Genomic DNA, 23768 nt, shown 5'->3' on the forward strand with positions numbered 1-23768 from the left:
TAGCTGATCCATTCTCAAATTATTAAATATGGATAGGGCTAGAAAGAAAATATTAAACACAGAATATATTTGAGAAATTGATCCAGAATGAGGATGCTCCAATGTTAAACAGCAGTTCATACTTCTATTTGTTTCTTTAATTTGTCAATTAACACTGTTTATTTGAGTCAGTCTAATACCTGGTTAGCCCATTCAGAATATCAATTAAGATGGAAAAAGCAGCTTAGTTCATGAATTTCAGAGACTGGCCCTTGTTTTCTTTCTTACAACAAATCACAAACATTATTTTTTTTTAGCCACTTTACAGCAAAAACAGTTGAGATGGTTTGCAGTCAATTTCTGATGTCTTTCAAGTCTTTGGAGTACTTTTCCAAGAGAGGTCCACAACCAGTGCTAAAGAGCTTCACCTACTCTTTACAATGGGTCAGATCAGCTTTAACAAGAATTGATCTCCATTATTAAAAATTACAGGGGCATCTTGATCAGCCAGTGATTGCCATATGGCTATCAATTTGGGTAAGTGCAAAGAGGTGCATTTTGGGCAGTCAAACCAGGTTAAGAATTATACAGTGAACGGTTGCAGCCTGGGGGTTACTGGGAAACAGAGGGACCTAAGAGTACAAATTCACTGAAAGCAGTGTTACTGGTGGTCATAATGGTGAAAACTGCATGTGGCATGCTGGCCCTCATCAGTCAGGGCACTGAGTATAGGAGTTGGAATGTGATGCTACAACTGTATGGCTGTACAAGACATTAGTGGAATTACACTTGGTGTATTTTGAATAGTTCTGGTTTCCCTATTATAGAAGATTATAGTTGGGAACTTGATTTCCAAGGATATTCAGTGTATCGAAAGGATAGGCAGGTAGGCAGAGAGGGTGTTGTGGCTATATCGGAATAAAAATGAAATCGAATCCTTAGAAAGAGGTGACATAGGTTTGAAGATGTAGAATCCTTGTGGGTAGAATTAAGAAACTGCAATGGTAAAAAGACCCTGACGGGAGTAGCCAGGATTTTGGCTATAAATTACAGACAGAAAAGGCATGTCAAAAGGACAATGTTATGATAGTCATGGGGGAATTCAATATGCAAGTAGATTCAGAAAATCAGGTTGGTGCTGGATCCCAAGAGAAGTAATTTGTAGAATGCCTACAAGATGGCTTTTTAGAGCAGCTTGTGGCTGAGCCCATGAGGGGATTAGCTATTCTGCACTGGGTGTTGTGTAATGGACCAGATTTGATTTGACAGCTTAAGATAAAGGACCCTTAGAATACAGTGGTCCTAATATGATAGAATTCACCCTGCAATTTGAAAGGGAGGTAAAGTCAGATATAACAGTATTATTATGGAATAGAGGGAATTACAGAGGCATGAGAGAGGAGTTGGCCAAAGTTGATTGGAAGGGGATGCTAGTAGAGATGATGGCAGAACAGCATTGGCTGGAGTTTCTGTGAGCAAGCTGGAACGTGCAGGATAGATACATCCCAAAGAAGTATTCTAAAGGCAGGTTGATGCAACCGTGGCTAACAAGAGAAGTCAAAACCAACATAAAAGCAAAAGAGGGAGCATGTAATGGAGCAAAAATCAGAGGATGTTAGAGGATTGCAAAAAAAAACTCAAAAACCAACAGAAGGCAACCAAGAAGTCACAAGAGGGGAAAAGATAGAACCTTAGAGAAGTACAGCACAGAAACAAACCTGTCAGATCATCCAGTCCATGCTGAAACCATTTAAACTGCCTACTCCCATTGACTTGCACCGGGACCATAGCCCTCCATATCCCTTCTACCTATGTGCCTGTCTGAACTTCTCTTAAGCATTGAAATTGAGCTTGCATGAACTGCTTCTGCAGGCAGCCCATTCCACACTCTCATGACCCTCAGAGTGAAGAAGTCTCCCCTCATGTTACCCTTAAACTTCCCACCTTTCACTCTTAATCCACAACCTCTGGTTGTAGTCCCACCCAACCTCAGTGGAAAAAGCCTGCTTGCATTTACCTTATCTATACCTCTCATAATTTTGTATATCTCTATCAATCTCCACCATTCTAAGGAATACAGTCCTAACCTTTTCAATCTTTCCTTATAACTCAAATCCTCCAGCCCTGGCAACATCCTTGTAAATTTTCTCTGCACTCTTTCTATCTTGTTTACATCTTTCCTGTAGGTAGGTGACCAAAACTGCACACAATACTCCAAATTAGGCCTCACCAATCCCTTATACAACTTCAACATAACATTCCATCTTCTGTACCAATACATTGATTTATAAAAGCCAATATGCCAAAAGCTTTCTTCACAACCCTATCTACTAGTGATGCCACTTTCAATGAATTATGTACCTGTATTCCTGGATCCCTTTGTTCTACCACAGTCTTCAGTGCCCTGCTGTTCATTGTGTAAGACCTACACTGGTTGGTCCTACCAAGTGCAAAACCTCACACTTGTCTGCATTAAATTCCATCTGCCATTTTTCCATCTGATGCAGGTCCCTCTGCAAGCCACAATAGCTTTATTCACTGTCCACTACACCTCAAATCTTGGTGTCATCTGCAAATTTGCTGATCTAGTTAATGACATTATCATCCAGATCACTAATTTAGATGACAAACAGCAAAGGACCCAGCACTGATCCATGTGGCACACCACTCATCACAGACCTTCAGTCAGAGAAGCAACCCTTTATTACAACTTTCTGGCTTCTCCCACAAAACCAAAGTCTAATCTAACTTGCTATTTCATTCTGAATGCTGAGTGACTGAACCTTCTTGATCAGCTTCCCATATGGGACCTTGTCAAATGCCTTACTAAAATCCATATAGACCACATCCACTGCCTTGTCTTCATCTACTTTCACAGCAACTTCCTCAAAAAAACTCTATAAGATTGGTTAGGCATGAACTTACCACACACAAAGGCATGCTGACTATCCTTAATCAACCCATGTCTATCAAAATACTTACATATCCAGTCCCTTAGAATACCTTCCAATAACTTCCTCACAATGATGAAATATGAAGGTCAGCTAGCCAACAATATCAAAGAGGATACTAAAAGTTGGTTCAGATGTGTAAAGAATAAAAGAGAGGTTTGAGTAGATTTTGGACCACTGGAAAGTTGCGCTGGAGAGCTGATAATGGAGGACAAAGAAATGGTGGACGAACTGAATAAGTATTTTGCATCAGTCTTCACTGTGGAAAATAAGAAGTGGTATTTCAGAGTTTGAGAGTGTCAGGGGACAGAAGTGAATGTAGTTGCTATTAATAGGGAAAAGGTGCTTGGGAACCTGAAAGGTCTGAGGATAAAGAGATTACCTGGTCCAGTTGGACAACACCCCTGAGTTCTGAAAGAGGTAGCTAAAGAGATTGTGGAGGCATTAATATGATCTTTCAAGAAGCACTAGATTCTTAAATGGTTCTGTATGACCGGAAAATTGCAAATGTCACTCCATTCTTCAAGAAGGGAGGGAGGCAGAATGAAAATAAATTACAGGCTAGTTTTCCTGACCTCAGTGGTTGGGAAGGTGTTGGAGTTGAATGTTAAGTATGTGGTTTCGGGGTACTTGGAGGCGCATGATAAAATAGGCCAAAGTCAACACGGTTTCCGTAAGGAAAAATCTTGCCTGACAAATCTGTTAGAATTCTTTGAGGGAAAAACAGGCAGGATAGACAAAGGAGAATTGGTAGATGTTGTGTAAAAAGAGAGGGATGCATGATAAAGGAAATTACAGGCCAATTAGCCTGACTTCAGTGGTTGGAAAGATGTTGGAACCCATTGTTAGGGAAGAGGTTTCAGGGTACGTGTGGCACATGTTAAAATAGGCCAAAGTCTTGCCTGACAAATCTTTGGAATTCTTTGAGGAAATAACAGGCAGGGTAGACAAAGGAGAGCCAGTCAATGTTGCTACTCGGATTTTCAGAAGGCCTTTGACAAGGTGTCACTCGTGAGGCTGCTTAACAAAATAAGAGCCAATGGTATTACAGAAATGATACTAGCATGGATATTGATGGGCAGGAGGCAGAGAGTAAAAATAAAGGGAGCTTTTTCTAATTGGCTGTTGGTAACTGGTGGTGTTCTGCAGGGGTCAGTGTTGGGACCACTTCTTTTTACATTGTATACCAATAATTTGGATGATGGAATTGATAGCTTTGTGGCCAAGTTTGCAAACAATACAAAGATAGGTGGAGGGGCAGATAGTGTTGAGGAAGCAGGGAGGCTGTAGAAAGATGTGGACAGGTTAATAAATGGGCAAAGAAGTGGCAAATGGAATAGAGTATCAGGTACAGTATGGTTATGCACTTCAGTAGAAGAAATAAAAGCATAGACTATTTTCTAAACAGGGCAAAAATTCAAAGGGATTTGGGAGTCCTCGTGCATGATTCCCTTAAGATAAATTTGCAGGTTGAGTCTGTGTTGGGGAAGGCAAATGTAATGTTTGCATTCATCTCGAGAGGACTAGAATATAAAAACAAGGATGTAATGCTGAGGCTTTATAAGGAACTGGTGAGGCATCACTTTGGAGTATTCTGAGTATTCATTTAAGAAAGGATGAGCTGACATTGGAGAGAGTTCATGGGAGGTTCACAAGAATGCTTCTGGGAATGAAAGACTTATTGTATGAGGAACGATTGACGGCTCTGAGCATTTAGTCACTGGAATTTAGAAGAATGGGGGGGGGGATCTCATTGAAACCTATTCAATGTTGAAAGGTCTACATAGAGTGAATGTGGAGAGGATGTTTCCTGTGGTGGGGGTGTCTAGGGCCATATGACACAGACTTGGAATAGAGGGACGTGTATTTAGAACAGAGATGGGGAGTTACTTCTTCAGCCAGAGGGTGATGAATCTTTGAAATTCATTGCTACAGGCAGCTGTGAAGATCAGGTCATTGGATGTTTTTAAGGTGGAAATTGATAGGTTCTTGATTATTCGGGATGTGAAAGATTACAGGGAGAAGGTAGGAGAATGGGGTTGAGAAGGAAATGGATAAGCCATGATAAAATGGTGGAGAAAACTTGATGGGCTCTTGGAAGAGTCTTGCACAACTCATGCTACATATTAGATGAGGAATAACTACAAAAGAATGATTAAATTTAAACCAGGTGAAAGGTACAGAAAACACTGGACAATGCATCATATTTACACATAAAAATACTAATGCAGTGGATTCTAGTTAATTGGGCCATTGGTTAATCAGGGCAGTCACTTATTTGGGAAAACTCTTCCAGAACAAAAACTAATCGAGAAAATAGCCAGGATTCTCTTCATTTATTTGGGACCCTATACCACTTAATAGGGATAGGAGACTGTTGCCGAAGTTTCTAACTGGCGTCAGTCACTTGCACTTGTGTGGCTGTTGACTACTGCATCATGCTTAGAGTGAACAGTTTTGAAATAGCATCAGTTGTGTGTGCTTATGTTTATGAAGCAGTGACTTTTGTCTCTGATAGTTGGTGAGAAATAAGCAGTAAGACCTTTCAAAACCGTTTTGCTCACTGTAGTTTCAAGCTTTCAGGCTTGGAGATGCCAGAAACAGCCGGGAGTGAAAATGAATCGATTTCACTACTTCAACAAGTTAACAACTACAAGGAATTTAAAAGTACTGCAATTAGCACTGATATTATTTATTTACAGTCCAACAATCAAAAAAAAATGTACACTAGATGAATTCTGCCATTGATAACTATTAGGAACTACAGTTTTATAGTACTGTAATAGCATTGAAAGTGTTCTAATTTGTTCTGTATTTCTTTTAAGTAGGAAATTTGTTACTCAGTAAAGTGATATTTAGTCTTTTATACACATTCTTAACTATTTCCATGAAAGTTTGGCATATTGGGACAACCATTTAATTGGGCCAAAATGTACAGGTCCTGATATGTCCCAATTAACTGGAAACTATTGCACTAATAAATCAAATTAATGTAATCACTTCACAATTATGTTGTATTTTTATTAATTTATACACAGTAACTCAGACAAAGATGAGCTAATTTGAAGTAGTTCAAACTGTATTTGTTTTTCTTCCTGTCTCCTGCAACATCTTTTTGCTGAAAGCTTTCCCAATTCAGGCATTCAGGTCACAGTCAGTACGTAGGATTCCCAAGCACAAGAAACTCACACAGGAAAAATTAGTCATAGAAGCTTCAGAGTCCAGTTTTGTCAGTCTGCCTTTAATGTGTTTAGTCTGTACATATCCTAATTGTCTTTGTTGAGACCACTGCTTCTTTATTTTCCTCCACACCATAAAGCTGGATAAAAATGTATTGGTTAGCACGAGAAGAGAGGTCCACTGCAAAATATGTTTTATCGTTGTTATATCAGAGTTACCAGAAACATACTGTATGTAAACTTTCCACATAGTGCAAGCCTTAACCTTTGATGCTTGCAAAACTAGGATTGTTAGTGATGATTTCAGTGTAAATGATAAACACCTTATGATTGAAAGTAGTAAGGTAATACAAACTAAAACTGGAAATTCTAGAAATTCTCAGGCAGTCAGGTAGCATCTGTGAAGCGGAAAACAGAATAAATGTTTCAGGTCAGTGAATTGATGGGATACATCTGTTTTAAGACTCCTGGAATGAAAATGATTGAGTCAAGCAATTGGAGTTAAAGATCAAAGAAACTGATAAAATAGCATGTATTTTGTAGTGAGAAAATGTCCAGTAATTCTAGGTGGAGGGAATGTTGTTTAAGGTTAGATTACCATCCTAAGCAGTGCACTCATTCGTATTTTGGTTGCCCCATATAGTTCACAATCTAACCTCCTCGTGTGACTTGCATAATTTACAAATTAAAATGAACAGAAATCAGAATAACTCAATTCTCTTCCTGAGGATAACAGTTTCGTTATTGCTGTTACTTCACAACAATTAACATTCATAAAGCTACAATTTACTGTTTTTACTGGTAATCTCAATGATTTCAACTTTAAATAAAATGTATTATTAGGATATCAGAATGAATTATTAAGTAAACATTAAAAAGTTAATATTCTTTATTGATACAATAGATTTTCTTATATTCTCAAACATAAAAAGAGAGTATTTTCATAGAATACAGTGGAAGTACATTAAAAGGGCCCATGATGCTACCAACACACTGGAACAGAAAGGAATTTTTTCCAATACTGAAGGAAATATTAAGTTTGCTATTAACTATTTACATATGATGGAAACTTGCTCAGATCGCCTCTTTTCTTGGTTGACTGGATAGAGGAGGAAAAATGCCTGTGCCATCAGCACTTAATTCCATTTTGTCAATAAAGGATAATTTAGGCAACTGGTTTTATATGGAGACTGAGGTTGATTCAGCCACCTCATGGCTGTGAGGAGTTAAAATATAGGTTTCAGCTTCTCTAGAAGGCAATATAAAAGGAAAACTGCTGGACACGCTGCAATTTGCCAATCAGCACAATGGGCCTACAGCAGATGCAATCTCAATGGCTCTTCGCACGGCCTTAGATCACCTAGACAATACAAACACCTATGTCAGGATGCTGTTTGTTGACTATAGCTCAGTGTTTAACACCATCATTCCTCCAATCCTGATTGATAAACTATGGAACCTGGGCCTCTGTACCTCCCTCTGCAATTGGATCCTTGACTTCTTAACCAGAAGTCAACAATCCGTGCAGATAGGTGATAACTTATCCTCCTCACTGATGATCAACAATGGTGCACCTCAGGGATGTGTGCTCAGCTCACTGGTCTACAGTCTCTCTACCCATGACTGTATGGTTAGGTATAGCTCAAATGCCATCTATAAATGTGCTGATGATACAACCATTGTTGGGAGAATCTCAGATGGAGGTGAGAGGACATACAGGAGCAAGATATACCAACTAGTTGAGTGGTGTGGTAGTAACAACCTTGATCTTAACGTCAGTAAGACCAAAGAGGTGATGGTGGACTTAGAAAGGGTAGGACGAGGGATCACAAACCAATCCCCATAGAGGGATCAGAAGTGGAGAGAGTGAGCAGTTTCAAGTTCCTGGGTGGCAAGATCTCTGAAGACCCCTGGTCCCAACATATTGATATAGTTATAAAGGAGGCAAGACAGTGGTTATATTTCATTGGGAGTTTGAGGAGATTTGATTTGTTACCTAAGAAACTCAAAAACTTATACAGATGTACCATGGAGAAGATGCGGACAGGCTGCATCACTGTCTGGTATGGGGGAGGGTGCCACTGCACAGGATCGAAAGCTACAGAAAATTGTAAAATTAGTCAGCTCCATCTTGGGTACGGGCCTCCGTAATATCCAAGACATTTTCAAGGAGCAGTGTCTCAGAAAGGTGGTGTCCATCATTAAGGACCCCCATCACCCAGACATGCCCTCTTCTCATTATTACCGTCAGGAAGGAGGTACAGAAGCCCAAAGGCACACACTTGGCGATTCAGGAACAGCTTCTTCCCCTCTACCATCCGATTCCTAAATGGACAGTAAACTGATGAATTCTACCTCACTTCTATTATTTCTGTTTTGCACTATTTTAATTTATCTATATATATACTGTTATTTATTTATCTTCCCTTCCCACCCCACCATTTTATCATGTATTACATTGTACTGCTGCTGCTAAGTTAACAAATTTCACGACACAAGCCGATGATATTAAACCTGATTCAGATTCTGAAAAGAAGTGACTTGAAAAAGAATATAGGCAACGAAATAAATTTAGGGATAGGAAAGAGACAGGAAAGAAATATGGAGAACAAACTATTGATTTCCACCTCAATTATCAGCACCGCATCAATAATGCAGAAAACATCTGGAGTTTACTACTTACCACCCTATCCTCATTGTTGCTGTTTGTTTTTTTTCCTCAAGGCCTGTAATTAGTGGTCAGGACACTTAGCTCTTTAAGCTTTACAGGTTGGAGTCCTATTGCTTATGCAAGACTATGATGTAATTTTCAAATGTCATGGGCAAGGCAAAGACCATCCATTGGAATTCCGCTTAGGGTGTCTAACCTGCAGTCATTAAGAGGATTGCTTCTGTTATTGAAAACAAACAGTTTGGTTTAAGTTATCTCCCCCAGCCTTCTGTGATCTCTCCATACTCCTTTATAGAACTCCATACACCTCCTACACCTCTCCTGCTTTGGCTCTGTGGAGGAGATCTCAAATCTCCTACCTTCAAACCACAGACAGTTTGTAATACTGGTTCAGTTCTGTCAAAAAGCAAGAGGTTTTCAGATGAAGGCTAACAAGAAGTTTGTAACATCCACCTCCTGTCTGACATACCAGATAGATGCATATTTGTTTTAGAGTGTGTCTGTGGCAAGTTTGAATCCTATAAAATTACCTCTCCTTAGTAATTTATCTCAACATACTGTAGCTTACATACTGAAGCCATAGTAATTCTTGACTTCCTATTAAGTTTTTGCATTGTGAGTTCTCCTTTAAATCCAAATTTTGTTTAATCACTTCTTTTTAACTAGACGTTTTGTAGATATTTTTGATTTTATTTAGGTTTCTGGTTAATGTATGAATTTTTTGTCTCTAGCTTTCTATGTATGGCCTAACTCATCGAACTGAATCTCTGCCCCCAAAACCTTTGTTCTTAGTACCAGGCTCCAACACTGAATCTTCATTGTCCCCTAAATCCCTGACCAGCCCCATTCATAATCGCATCCTAGTACCCATCACTCCTCAGCCCTGATACCCGATCACACACACCCACTGGACACAATCAGAAACTTTCCATGCTTGAACATAAACCTCAAAATCCTAACCACCTTTCAGACCTACATTCTATCCTTGAGATCCCAACATGATCCCAATCAAGCACTCTCCACCCTCAGAGGACACTGGTGCTATTAAGGCCCAGTCACTCAACTGATGTTAATCCAGCTATGATAGCCATAAAGCTACCTTCCCATCTTTTTAACCTCTCTTGAGTTTTGATAAGACCCCTATTTAACCTACCCCTTAGCCATTGCCACTTCTCTTCTACCTAGGCCATTTTTTCTTAATGCTATGGAGTGCATATTAAAATAGTACACTTAAAAAATTCTCTTGAATACTTGCTGCTTTTTTTGTTATAGTTAACATCTAGATTGAGAGCAGTGAGAGTTTTCCACCATACTCTATTCTTCAGTGAAGTCATGCTAGATTATTGTATATTTTGTTCATTGACCAAATGCTCCCTGGAAAAGGGTACCCTGTGGCCTTTTATTTAGCCATTCCTCCATTGAATGCACAGTGTTTCATTCGCTTAAGTAATTAATGAATGTGACTACAAATGTTATTCCCTAATCATGCTGTTTTCCTTTTCATTAATTTTGCAAACTCATTTGCTTAGATGTTAGAATAGTTTCTGTTGCAATATTAGTTGACCGACTGTTGTTTCAATAACCATCATAATTTGGGAGACAGGGAAATTGAGGAGCAATAGTTTTTATTTGCTTTTAGAAGTACCAAAGTCACTGGTGAAAATCTAGTCATGCATTGTTTGAGTTAATTAATAACAAAATGAGAGAAAAAGCAGATAAAACCTGCAGCTGGATTGTGGTTATTTAGCATGGGCTCAGGAAAAAACCAAGGTCTAGAGATCAGATGGCAGGATCCAAAACTTATACCACTTCAGAATTCAATTTAAAAAAACAATTCCAAAGAGAAATTAGGCAACTACGAATTTCCCAAAGGCTTGTATTGTAACCGTTCCAAAAACCGTACTGGTCCCCAAGCAATAATTAAGCCTCAGATTGCGGTTTCTGAGGCCCCACTCAGACTGCTTTGATGACCTTCTGATACTTTGCTGCTTCCGAAGACTTTTTCAACTTTCTAATGGCTCTCAGATCCATAAGCAGTATAAGAATTGAAATATAATTAAATAATTAAGTTCTATAAAATTAATCAAATTAAAGCACACTTACCTGGCATAAATGAACTGAAAATATTAAATTCAAATAAAATACAAAAATCATACTTACTTCCTATTTTTACCCATCTAGGTAAGCGACCTCTATTGAAATTGAACGGGTCCATATCTGACACACCAATATGTCTGGTGTAAAACTGAGGGGCCAAGTTTGAAATATATCCTGCTGGTTAGCCTTGAGATATCTAGAATGATTAATTAACTTAGTGATTCTCTTCTGGACTGGCAGCAAATGGTGAGTGCATTTCAGGTCAGTACCTGAACTATTGCATAATCTACAAAAAGTTATGTTTCTAGGCAAATAAAGGATGGACAGATAGGATGTATATGGAATGCAATCTGCGATGAGTAAGTAGTGAGTATTATGTAAACATAAGTACTAGCTTGCCAAGATTTTGACAAGCATAGTAACTGAGCCATAGAGTAATGCAGTATAACCCTTCAGCCCAACTAACCCATGCTGTCCAAGGTGCTTAGTCCCACTTGCCTGTATTTGACTCCTATCCTTCTATAGTATCATATTCATATACCTATTTAAATATCTTTTCAATATTTCATATACCCACTACTCTCTTTGTGAAAAACTTATTCCCCAAATCCCCTTTAAATCTTTCACTCTCATCTTAAATCTGTGCCCTTTAGTTTTTGACTCTCCCAGTCTATGACCATTCTCCTTATTTATGCCCCTCATGGCTTTATAAACCTCTACAAGGTTACAGACATCCCACCTCTCCTGGAAGTTCCAGGAGTCTCCCACATGTTGATAGTGGCTCCCTGAGACCCAGAAATTATATACAATATCCCGGAAATCGATTTTTTTTGAGAGGAAGAGGGAGAGCGAGCATCCTGATTGGTCTCTCTTCGTGCTAAAGTGGTCCCCAACCACTGGAAACGATATGATTTGGTGATATGAAACGATATGAGTCAGCTGCACCTTTCCTCATTCCCCGTCACGCACTGTTGAACTTGAATGCACGTGAGGTCATTACGCACGCGGCATCCATGTCAGTGCAGGAAGATCAACTCCCCGAGCTTGCAAATGACGGTGGGCTGAAAAGTATGTTTGACATAACATCTCTGCTGGCATTCCGGATCAAAGTCAAGGCTTAATATCCTGAGATAGCCACGAAAGCACTGAAAACGTTGCTGCCATTCCAACATATCTCTGTGAAGCGGGGTTTTCTGCAATGAATGCAATGAAAACTAAATTGCTGAATAGACTGGACATAAGGAACCCCCTTTGAGTATCGCTGTCTCCCATCACCCCTCAATGGCACCGTCTTGTTGCAGGAAAACAAGCCCAGGGCTCCCACTGATTCAGTGATGTTGCTGTGTTGCAATGATTTTATATGTTCATACGAGGAAAATATGCGCTGTGTGTTCAATATCCAAACGTTACTTAAAATGTTATGATGCTATTGACTTATCACTACATTCATGCGAGGAAAATATGCGCGGTGTGTTTAATATTAAATTCGTTAAATAAACCCTTTTAGAAACGAAATTGAGTGCATTAGCCACTTATAAGTGACTTATCACCTATATTCCGGTCGTGATTAACACCCCACCCCCCCACCGGTCGGCCAGTCCGCAAGAATATTGTCAATATTAAACCGGTCCGCGGTGCAAAAAAGATTGGGGACCCCGGCTAAGTAGACCTATCAGTTTTCTCTGTGGGCAGGCTTGACAGTCGACCACAAAAATAATGGCCGTGTTGCTCGCTGCACTGTTTGCAACGGTGACTTTTCTATTGCCCATGGTGGGTTAAGACTGTAAAAGACATGTGGAGGTGAGTTTAACAGGTGTCATTCATTCATTAGCATAGCTAACGTTATTTAAACTAGCTGGCTGGCTGCTAAGGAGCTATGCTATTGATGTCCTACGTGATGAGGCCAAACTCCCTGTAGACTTGCTTAAGGTTATGACAATAGACAATAGGTGCAGGAGTAGGCTATTCGGCCCTTCGAGCCAGCACCGCCATTCACTGTGATTATGGCTGATCATCCACAATCAGTATCCAGTTCCTGCCTTATCCCCATAACCTTTGATTCCGCTATCTTTCAGAGCTCTATCCATTTCTTTCTTGAAAGCATCCAGAGACTTGGCCTCCACAGCCTTCTGGGGCAGAGCATTCCATATATCCACCACTTTCTGGGTGAAAAAGTTTTTCCTCAACTCCATTCTAAATGGCCTACCCCTTATTCTGAAACTGTGGCCTCTGGTTCTGGACTCATCCATCAGCAGGAACATGCTTCCTGCCTCCAGCGTGTCCAATCCCTTAATAATCTTATATGTTTCAATAAGATCTCCTCTCAGCCTTCTAAATTCCAGAGTATACAAGCCCAGTCGCTCCAATCTTTCAACATATGACAGTCCCGCCATCCCGGGAATTAACCTTGTGAACCTACGCTGCACTCCCTCAATAGCAAGAATGTCCTTCCTCAAATTTGGAGACCAAAACTGCACACAGTTCTCCAGGTGTGGTCTCACCAGGGCCCTGTACAGCTGCAGAAGGACCTCTTTGCTCTTATACTCAATTCCCCTTGTTATGAAGGCCAGCATGCCATTAGCTTTCTTCACTGCCTGCTGTACTTGCATGCTTGCTTTCAGTGACTGATGTACAAGAACACCTAGATCTCGTTGTGCTTCCCCTTTTCCTAACTTGACTCCATTTAGATAATAATCTGCCTTCCTGTTCTTACCACCAAAGTGGATAACCTCACATTTATCCACATTAAACTGCATCTGCCATGCATCTGCCCACTCACCCAACCTGTCCAAGTCACCCTGCATTCTCATAACATCCTCCTCACATTTCACACTGCCACCCAGCTTTGTGTCATCGGCAAATTTGTGAATGTTACTTTTAATTCCCTCATCTAAATCATTAATATATATTGTAAACAGCTGCGGTCCCAGCCCCGAACCATGCGGTACCCCACTGGTCACCGCCTGCCATTCTGAAAGGGACCCATTAATCGCTACTCTTTGTTTTCTGTCAGCCAGCCAATTTTCAATCCATGTCAGTACTCTGCTCCCAATACCATGTGCCCTAATTTTGCCCACTAATCTCCTCTGTGGGACTTTATCAAAGGCTTTCTGAAAGTCCAGGTACACTACATCCACTGGCCCTCCCTTTTCCCTCTCCATTTTCATAGCTACATCCTCAAAAAATTCCAGAAGATTAGTCAAGCATGATTTTCCCTTCATAAATCCATGCTGACTCAGACCGATCCTGTTATTGCTATCCAGATGTGTTGTAATTTCATCTTTTATAATTGACTCCAGCATCTTTCCCACCACCAACGGCAGGCTAACCGGTCTATAATTCCCTTTTTTCTCTCTTCCTCCCTTCTTGAAGAGAGGGACAACATTAGCCACCCTCCAATCCACAGGAACTGATCCTGAATCTATAGAACATTGGAAAATGATTACCAATGTGTCCACGATTTCTAAAGCCACCTCCTTAAGTACCCTGGGATGTAGACCATCAGGTCCCGGGGCCTCTTGCTATTGTTTCTGACATCTCTTTAATGTTCATCAGGAACATTAACATAATATCCTCTCTAATGTTTCTGATGTCATTTGCTGCTTCCAAATCATTCTTGGCTTTTGCAATCTTCCAATTCCTGTGATCTCTCTGATTTCATCCATAAGGCTCCTGATTTCTCCCATGAAGCCTCTAATCAGTTTCATTAAGTCTCAGATCTTTGTTGAACTCTAAGTTACAAATGTCGTTTGTACATCCTAAAGCTTTAAATTGCTTCTTGCTTCCTCTCTAGTCCCCAAATGCAGGTTGGAATCTGACAGGCTGCAGCCAGGAGACAGTGTCATAGGGCACAGCCCAACACCATCCATGTTGATTTTTTTTTTTGCTCATTTACACTTATCCCGTTTACATACATTAGAATCATCGTGTCCAGCACGGAGCTGCCCACACCGGTAAAATGACTATCTAGGATAGTCCAATTTGTTTGCATTTGGCTACATACCACTATAAATCTTTCCTATCCATATACCTGGATGAGTATTTTGTAAATGTTGTTATTGTACGGTAGGTCCTAATGACTGTGTCCTAACAAATACAGAAGATAATAGATAGAGACAGAAAACGCTGAACAGGAAATGTTAAATTTGTAAAAGAAAACTGTTCTTCAGGGTTTTTGCATCTCAAATCAGTTTCCAGAGTCCCTCATTATCTCTGAGATAATTCTTCACGTACCACTCACTCTCTTTTGCAAATCTCATTCAACTTCTTACCAACCTATCCAAAGGCTGGAGCATTATATTTTCTCTCTTCTGTCTCAAGGTTCCAAATGTATTAATTTACTACCATCATCTTTACTTTAAAAAAAAGGAGAGAAAGGAATCTCTATTATTGAGTCCCCAGCAAAAACCATACTGTGCATCCTTATCCTGGCTTCAAGGGAGTCATTTTTACTGTCTGGCCGTCATGATTTGATAAAGCTGTCAAGATTAGAGGATTGGGAGCTGATAGAAATCTCTGTCTATTTTTGGACTTCTGTTCGCGACCACATTTCCTGTCATTTGTAGTAGAATGCTCTAGGGCAATAAGTTGCTGGTTCATCATAAAATCTCAGTTCATACGGTCTATTTTACTCTCTCAGGGGACCCACAGGAGAAGGAACTGAACACAAAAGAAATTTCATAAAACAAGACATATACAGTTTGTCCCATTAGAATACAAATTCAGTAATTGAATAAGATCTTTCACCCGATGAAAAGTCTTAACTAAACTCCAAACTTACTTTGATGTTTCAGATTCCAAGTAATCTGCACATAGTTTCAGCATTGAATTTTGATTTCAGTTTCTAGCACTGACACATTTTCTTTTTATGTTTCTTAATATTTTCTCTGTAATGTTTCAGCCTCAAGATATCACACATGAAACTGTCTCCAATGCGAGTAATAAATTATATTCTATATAGATACAGTGGACGTGGAGAAAATGTTTCCTGTAGTGGGGGAGTTTAGAACCAGAGGGCACAGCTTCAGAATATAAGAATGTCCCTTTAGAACAGAGATGAAGAGGACTTTCTTTTGATAGAGGGTGGTGAATCTGTGGAATTCATTGCCATAGATGGCCTTAGAGACCAAGTCATCGGGAATACTTAAAGCAGAAATTGATAGGTCAAAGGTTATGGGGGAAGGAAGGAGAATAGGGTTGAGAGGGTTAATAAATCAGACTTGATGGAATGGTGGAGTGAACTGAACGGGCCAAATAGACTAATTCTGCTCCTATGTCTTACGATCTTATAGGCTGTAGAATGCCAATTTGATTGTAAATAAATGCAGATGTAAATAAATAAATAAATACTATTATGTGCTTCTTAATTTCATTTGTAAAGTAGTCACTGATTTAATAGTTGAAAAGTGCTAGAAGAAACGGGAAGTGCAGGTTCTCATCAGTTAATGTGTAGGCACTCCATATGATTTCTGGAATGTAACATACACAGCACTTATGATTTTTGCCCTTGGCCTTTATACATGTAATATTTTGCTGTAATATAGGACTGGATTTTATCCCTGAGAATTGTTCTGGCAGTTGTTTTCAAACACCCACTCACTGTGTTTTTTATATGTCTGGAATGAACATTCCAATGGCAGATTGCTGACCCTCAGTCTCCCTTTGCCTTCACCACAGCCTCCTGAAAGAGACTGGGAAAAATGAAAACGCTTTTACCCACACACAGCCTCTCCTCAGTTAGGATAAAATCCAACATCAACATTGTTGTGAGGGAAAAACACAATCAGCTGAAATTGTTTTTCATTTAGATACTTCTACCTAATTGGTTTAACAACATATACTTTAAATCACACTGAGAAGAATCTAGCAACAGTAGATGTTAACATGTCTCCAGCCAGCCTGCCTCATTGAAACAGACCTAAATTGCTTCCAACAATTCCATAAATTTTCTTTTATGCTGACATTTATTCAGACGTGCACCTTGGTATTAGTTTTAAAAGCAGACATTTAATGTGTATTGGCTTCGCTATGGAGCAATTCATTTATATTTCTGTTCCCACACCACTTTATGCTGGAGAAGGCAGAATTCAGTTCCTGAATGCTATAACAAATGTGCTCTGCTCCATTTGCCTGATTGCTCATCCATATGTTTCTGAATACACTGCTCTATCCTGCAAGCTCTTATATAATAGTATCAAGATAGTTGGCATGGTCAGTAAGTTTTATCCATATTGGAGGTAGGGGGAGGGAGGGAACATCGACTCAGATCATGAGAGGCCTGCGTCAGACATTTTCATGCCGTACAAGGCGCAGATTGGAAGGACACTTCCTGAAATATTCACTTAATTGAACCAGCTGAATGAATGCTTGGAAAGCACCGACAGTATGATCCACAAAGACAAATGCACTTCCAGTGCAGAAAATTACCAAGCAAATTTTGCAGAACTCATGCTAAGTGTAGATTTCCATTGATTGAGAATACGATTTAGAGATATGGAAGCAGTACCATGGGGCAATTCTGCTATGAGCAGTTCCAAAGAAAAAGCCCTGCTTTACAACATATCAGTATGTTAAGTTAGAATAAGTGATCTTGAAAATGGCTTCTACCATGAAAGCATCTGATCAGTTTGGAACTGACAACAAACTCAGTGTTTGACTGTAAAAGCTATTTGGGCTATTTGCATGGTCCACTGGGAATATATCAAACTAGAAACCAAGCACCATTAACCAAGTAAGCTCTAAATTCAAATTTAGGTCTCTGCTGTACTAGTTGAGTTTAAATAGAGTCATATTAACTCTGGGACTTAGAGCCAAAAAACCTTCTGTCTTTCTTGGTCATACAAGTTATTGAGTAATCCCTGTTGTAAGTGCAACTCTGCAGACTAAAGTTGAAAATAGTTTGCACGGTGGTACATACCAAGACTAAATATCTTTCTGAATTCATTTTTAAATGGAATGAATAGTGTTTGTGGCTTTAAAATAAGTATATCAGCTTATTTTAAGTACAACCTCAAAATTAATATTGTAATATATTGCCTTTAATATAGTGAAATATTCCAAGATTCTTCACAGGTTTGACTCTAATTTGACTCTAAGCCAGACAAGAATATAATAGGGATAAAGAAGAAAAGCTTGGTCAAAGACTAACTTATAAGAATTATCTTAAGTGAATAAAGTCAGGCAGTGATATAGAGAGGTTTAGAGAGGAATTTTGGATTGCTGGGTTTGACCATCAACAGTGAAGTAATTAAGTTCATTTCCAAAATTGGAGAAACATGTCTGTCACAGAAGGTTATGGTGCTGCATGGGATAACAATGATAGGAATGGGTGAGGCAGGTCAGCAAGTGCAGAAGTGGCAGTTGAAGGGGTCTTGTTGTGAATAAGGAAACAGCAGATTCGGAATAGCTTAGGTTTACAAAGAATAGAATGTAGATGACTCCTGAGGATTGTGGTGAAATTTCAGAGACAATACTTATTTGTTTACTTGTTATGATGCAGAAGGAGGACATATGACCCAACAGGTCTTTACTAGCTCTCAACAGACTTCCCCCTCACCCACCGCCTTTGTATTTTTGTAGCCCTGCAACTTATTCTCTTTGACATGCCCATCAACTTCTTCCTATTAACCTACACCATGAAGCAGACAATAAATCTACTGGCATGTCTTTGTCAGAAGCATCTAGTGTAAACTCAAGTACAAGGTTCAAAGCAAATTTTATTATCAAAGTACATATATGTCACAATATACAACCCTAAGATTTGTTTTCTTGTGGGCATATTCAATAAATCTATAGAATACTAACCATAACAAAATCAACGAAAGACCGCTCAACAAGGGCATTCAACCAGAGTGCAGAAGACAAAAAACTGTGCAATCACTGAAACATAGAAACATAGAAAATAGGTGCAGGAGTAGGCCATTCGGCCCTTCGAGCCTGCACCGCCATTCAGTATGATCATGGCTGATCATCCAACTCAGAACCCTGTACCAGCCTTCTCTGCATACCCTCGATCCCTTTAGCCACAAGGGCCATATCTAACTCCCTCTTAAATATAGCCAATGAACCGGCCTCAACTGTTCCCTGTGGCAGAGAATTCCACAGATTCACCACTGTCTGTGTGAAGAAGTTTTTCCTAATCTCGGTCCTAAAAGGCTTCCCCTCTATCCTCAAACTGTGTTCCCTCGTTCTGGACTTCCCCAACATCGGGAACAATCTTCCTGCATCTAGCCTGTCCAATCCCTTCAGGATTTTATACGTTTCAATAAGAACCCCCCTCAATCTTATAAATTCCAACGAGTATAAGCCTAGTCGATCCAGTCTTTCAAAAGTCCTGCCATCCCAGGAATCAATCTGGTGAACCTTCTTTGTACTTCCTCTATGGCAAGAATGTCTTTCCTCAGATTAGGGGACCAAAACGGCACACAATACTCCAGGTGTGGTCTCACCAAGGCCTTGTACAACTGCAAAAGAAATAATAAATAAATAAACAAACAAATAAATAAATAAATAGTATTGAACATGCGTTGAAGAGTACTTTAGAGTGAGTCTATTAGTTGTGGGAATATTTTAATGATGGAGTGAGTGAAGTCATTCCTTTTGGCTCATGAGCCTGATAGTTGAGGGGTAGTAACTGTTCCTGAACCTGGTGGTGTGAGTCCTGGGGCTTGTGTACCTTCTTCCTGATGGCAGCAGTGAGAAGAGAGCATGTCCTGTGTGGTAAGGGGCCCTGATGATAGATGCTGCTTTTCTGCCACAGTATTTCATGCAGATGTGCTCAATGGTAAGGAGGGCTTTAGCCATGATGGACTAGGCCAAATCCACTCCCTTTTGTCAGATTATTTTGTTCAAGGGCATTGATGTTTGCATTTCGGCCTGTAATACAGCCAGTCAATATACTCTCCACCACACATCTATAGAAGTTTGACAACATCTTAAATGTCATGCTGAATCTGGGTAAACTTCGAAGGAAGCAGAGGCACTGCTGTGCTTTCTTCATAATTGCACTTATATGTTGGAGCCAGGGCTGGTCCTCTCAAATAGCAATACTTGGGAATTTAAAGTTGCTGGCCCTCTCAACCTCTGATCCTCTGATGAGGACTGGCTCATAGACTTCTGGTTTCCTTCTCCTGAAGTCTATAATTAGCTCCTTGGTCTTGCTAACATTCAGTAACAGGTTGTTGTTATGACACCACTCAGCCAGATTTTCAATCTCTGTCCTACATGCTGATTCATCACCACCTTTGATTCAGCCAGTGATAGTGGTGACATCAGCAAACTTGAATGTGGCACCAGGGTAATGCTTAGCCAAGTGTAAAGTGAGTAGAGCAGGGGGCTAAGCACACAGCCTTGTGATGCACCTGTGCTGATGGAGATCATGGAGAAGATGTTGTTTCCGATTTGAACTGACTGGGGTCTGCAAGTGAGGAAAACCAGAAACCAATTGCACACAGAGGTATTGAGGCTTAGTTTTGAAGGGATTATGGTAGTGAATGCTGAGCTGTAGTCAATAAAAAGCATCTGATGTATGCATCTTTGCTGCCCAGATGTTCCAGGGTTGAGTAAAGAATCAATGAGATGGCATCTGTTGTGGACCTGTTGCCCTGGTAAGCAAATTGGAGCAGATCTAAGTCACTTCTTAGGCAGAAGTTGATATGTTTCATCACCAACCTTTCAAAACATTTCATCACCGTGGATGTAAGTGCTACTGGGTGATAGTTATTGAGGCAGATCAACATACTCCTCTTGAGCACTGGCATAATTGAAGCCTGCTTGAAGTAGGTAGGTACCACACACTGCCAAAGTGAGAGGTTAAAGATCTCAGTGAACACACTAGACAGTTGATCAGCACAGGTCCTTAGTACTTGGTCAGGTACCCCTTCTGGGCTGGATATTTTTTGTGGGTTCATCCTCCTGAAGGCTGCTTGTATGTCTCAGCAAGTGGTCACAGGAAAGATGTATAAATTCCAGAAAGCACCCAACTTCACAAACAGACCCATGCTCCTGAGCTGGGAGACAGCAATGAGAGTTACTGGACCATCAAGCTACCCTTAGATAGCAGATGAAGCAAAGTAGAGCAAAAGAGGATCCAGTGATTTCCCGGTATATATGACGAATAAACTCTTCTCAGGCTTCCAGCCGAGTACAGATATAGATTATAACTGATGTTTTTATGACAAACTCTGCTATCTTCTTCAGGGATGATGCCTGGGCATATCAAGTCTGGTGGTATTTAAATAATGGTATCACAAATACCACCGGACTGGACATGCCAAGGCATCATCCCTGATGAAGGTGGCAGAGTCTGTCATCAAAATGTTGGTTAAAATTGATACCTGTACCCGGCTGGAAGCCCGGGAAGAGTTTACTCGCCAAACTAGAGCAAGTTTGCTGAGGTTTTTGGTCACAGCATATATACTTAGTCTAAAGCTAATTCCAGGTACAAATAAGACATCAACTATTTAGTTTAGCCTCATTCAGTTTCCAAAGGGATGGACAGACATGGTAATCATGAAGTGGTGTTTGGGAACAAAGACAAAAAAAAGGCTTTGATTTTCCCAATATTTAGTTTTGGGGAAACTTCTACACATCCGGTAACGAATGTTGGACAAGTAATTTAAAGGGTTGTGAGAGTTGATGTTGGGATAGAGCAGAGTCCATGTAGAAACAGACATTGTATATCCAATAGAGGGGCAACAGATAGATGAGAAGTAGGAGGGCCAGGTTTGAAACCTGGTTGACTGGTCACCGGAGAAGCAGCACGGGAGCAGGAAGCAAGACCTTTGCAAGTGCTTCTCTGGCTACAGCAGGACAGTTAATAATAGAATCAAACAATTATATAAACACCCAGCTGGGTGGAAAGGCCAACCAGGTCAGAGAATTCAGACAGATTAAAGAAGACAAGTGTGTATAGTTTATTAATATCATGGTAACACTGTTTGTCATTTGCGGGATAGAGTGAGTTATTGTCCTTAGGAACTAAGGGAATATTGAGCTGATGTTTGCTATGGAGATGCATGTAGTTTTGAATATAAACATCATTGCTGATAGACTTCTGTGACAACACGACCATGCCTTGCAGTCACCAAACCATTTTCTGGAAAAACTCCTTCTTTTGGATATCAAAAAGAAAACAATTAAAAGCTCTCATGCAAGCGACCCATCACTTAACAGATGTCTATGGCTTAAGTTCTCCTCAAGTAGAACAAATCCTCTTTCCTTCAGCTCATCTTTAAATTGTAATCTGTCTTGATCCAGTTGAGCCTCTTTCTTCCTTTGATTTCCATTCCTATTAACAAAGCTACCTATGGGGGCAACAGACTAGAAGGATGCACAAAATTATAAACTGGCTTCTCAATGCCTCATGGCCTTTTCTCGGCATTGTTCATGGTTCTTTTCTCGAAAAACTAAAATTCAGGACAAAAGAGTCAGAAATAAAAAGCAAAGATTTAGATTGTGTTGTGACTGCTTTTAGGGACTAATTGTGCAAAATTAAATTTTACCCGGAACAGATCAAGCTAGCAATGATTTCTAGGTGAAATTGTGCCAATTGTGAAACTGGAAAAGGCAGCTTCCTCGCAATCAACATTATTGTACCTGAACTTTTCTAGCATGTATCCAATGACATTATTATTAACATTACACCTATTTCTATCTGTACCAACATAAATTGCAGTTCAAAGCTCCAAACTACAACTGTGCGGTAGACTTCTTTGAACTGGAACACAGTTCCAGTTTATTATTTTTCAGCTTTATACAAATCTGGAGATATCATATCCTATCTGGAGCTTTCTGATGAATTATGCATTCACAGACTTAGGTTTTCCAACCTCAATGAAGAAGGTAAATAAGACATGGGAGCCTTACCTGTTAAATGCTGTAAATCTCAAAGTAACATTGACTGTTAGCTTCCTAACCACAAGATCCTTCGAAGATGTCGACTGTACCTCTTCCTAGAGATGCTGTCTGGCCTGCTGTGTTCACCAGCAACTTTGATGTGTGTTGCTCTGCTGTATTTCCCAATTTACAGCTTCAGAGAGCTCACCCTGGAACTGCATTCACCAAGAAATTATTTTACCTACTTTGATTTATTTGAGGCTAAGGCAGCATCTCAGGTATTGTGATGTGCTAATATTGCTGGATCTTCCAGATAGTCACTGGTTACACAGATGTATTTTTTAGAGCTCTTTTTTTTAAGAATTCTGATGTTTTCATGTACAGGTATGGCTTTCGCTCGCTTGTTCTTCTGCTTGTTGTGGATCGTGAGTAGAACTTCCACATTTTTAGTAAGCAAACATGACTCATTCATCCTTGGAGATCCTGCATTGCCAGATATTTTCATCAGCCAGCATTGTTTAGAGCAATGCATTCTGATGGAAAAGGCTACTCTCTGTATCTGTGGCTTCTCACACCAATATGTTCTCCTGCAACAGTATCCAAGTACAGATATGTGATATATGCTGGTACCAGGATTGTATTAAAATGCATAATTGGTCTTGAGAAGCTGAGATTTCATTTGCTACATCAGACTGTGGGTACAAGCAGCTGCAAAGATTTCCTTGTTACATTCTACAAGCTTGCAAACTGAAGATAGTTGTTAGAGCCGGGGGAAGAGCAGCCTATGAGTCAGAGTTCATGGAGCAGCAGGAGCAAGAGTATCAAAAGGAAGAATATGGTTACTGAGGAGATGTTAATGTACAAAATCCTCAGCTTTATCACTCAGCTGGGTGGAGGCAGGAGCACTGTCTGCGGGGATATAGAGGGATTTCTTGATACAAACCTTCACAAATAAACCTTTACAATTATAGAACTCATTATGACCAATCATCAACTCCACACTGCAAATGTTATCATCAACAAAATAATGCAGGTAACACAGAAATATTGCTCACT

The 23768-nt window shown here is 39.9% G+C and overlaps 1 protein-coding gene across 6 annotated transcripts in view; it reads right to left on the reverse strand.

Annotated features, from left to right (window-relative positions):
* stard13b (StAR related lipid transfer domain containing 13b) overlaps positions 1-23768 on the reverse strand; it is a 458491-nt gene that overhangs the window by 245893 nt on the left and 188830 nt on the right. The gene's annotated exons all lie outside the window — the stretch shown is intronic.

Source organism: Mobula hypostoma, chromosome 7, assembly GCF_963921235.1.
Source record: "Mobula hypostoma chromosome 7, sMobHyp1.1, whole genome shotgun sequence".
Classification (NCBI taxonomy): domain Eukaryota; kingdom Metazoa; phylum Chordata; class Chondrichthyes; order Myliobatiformes; family Myliobatidae; genus Mobula; species Mobula hypostoma.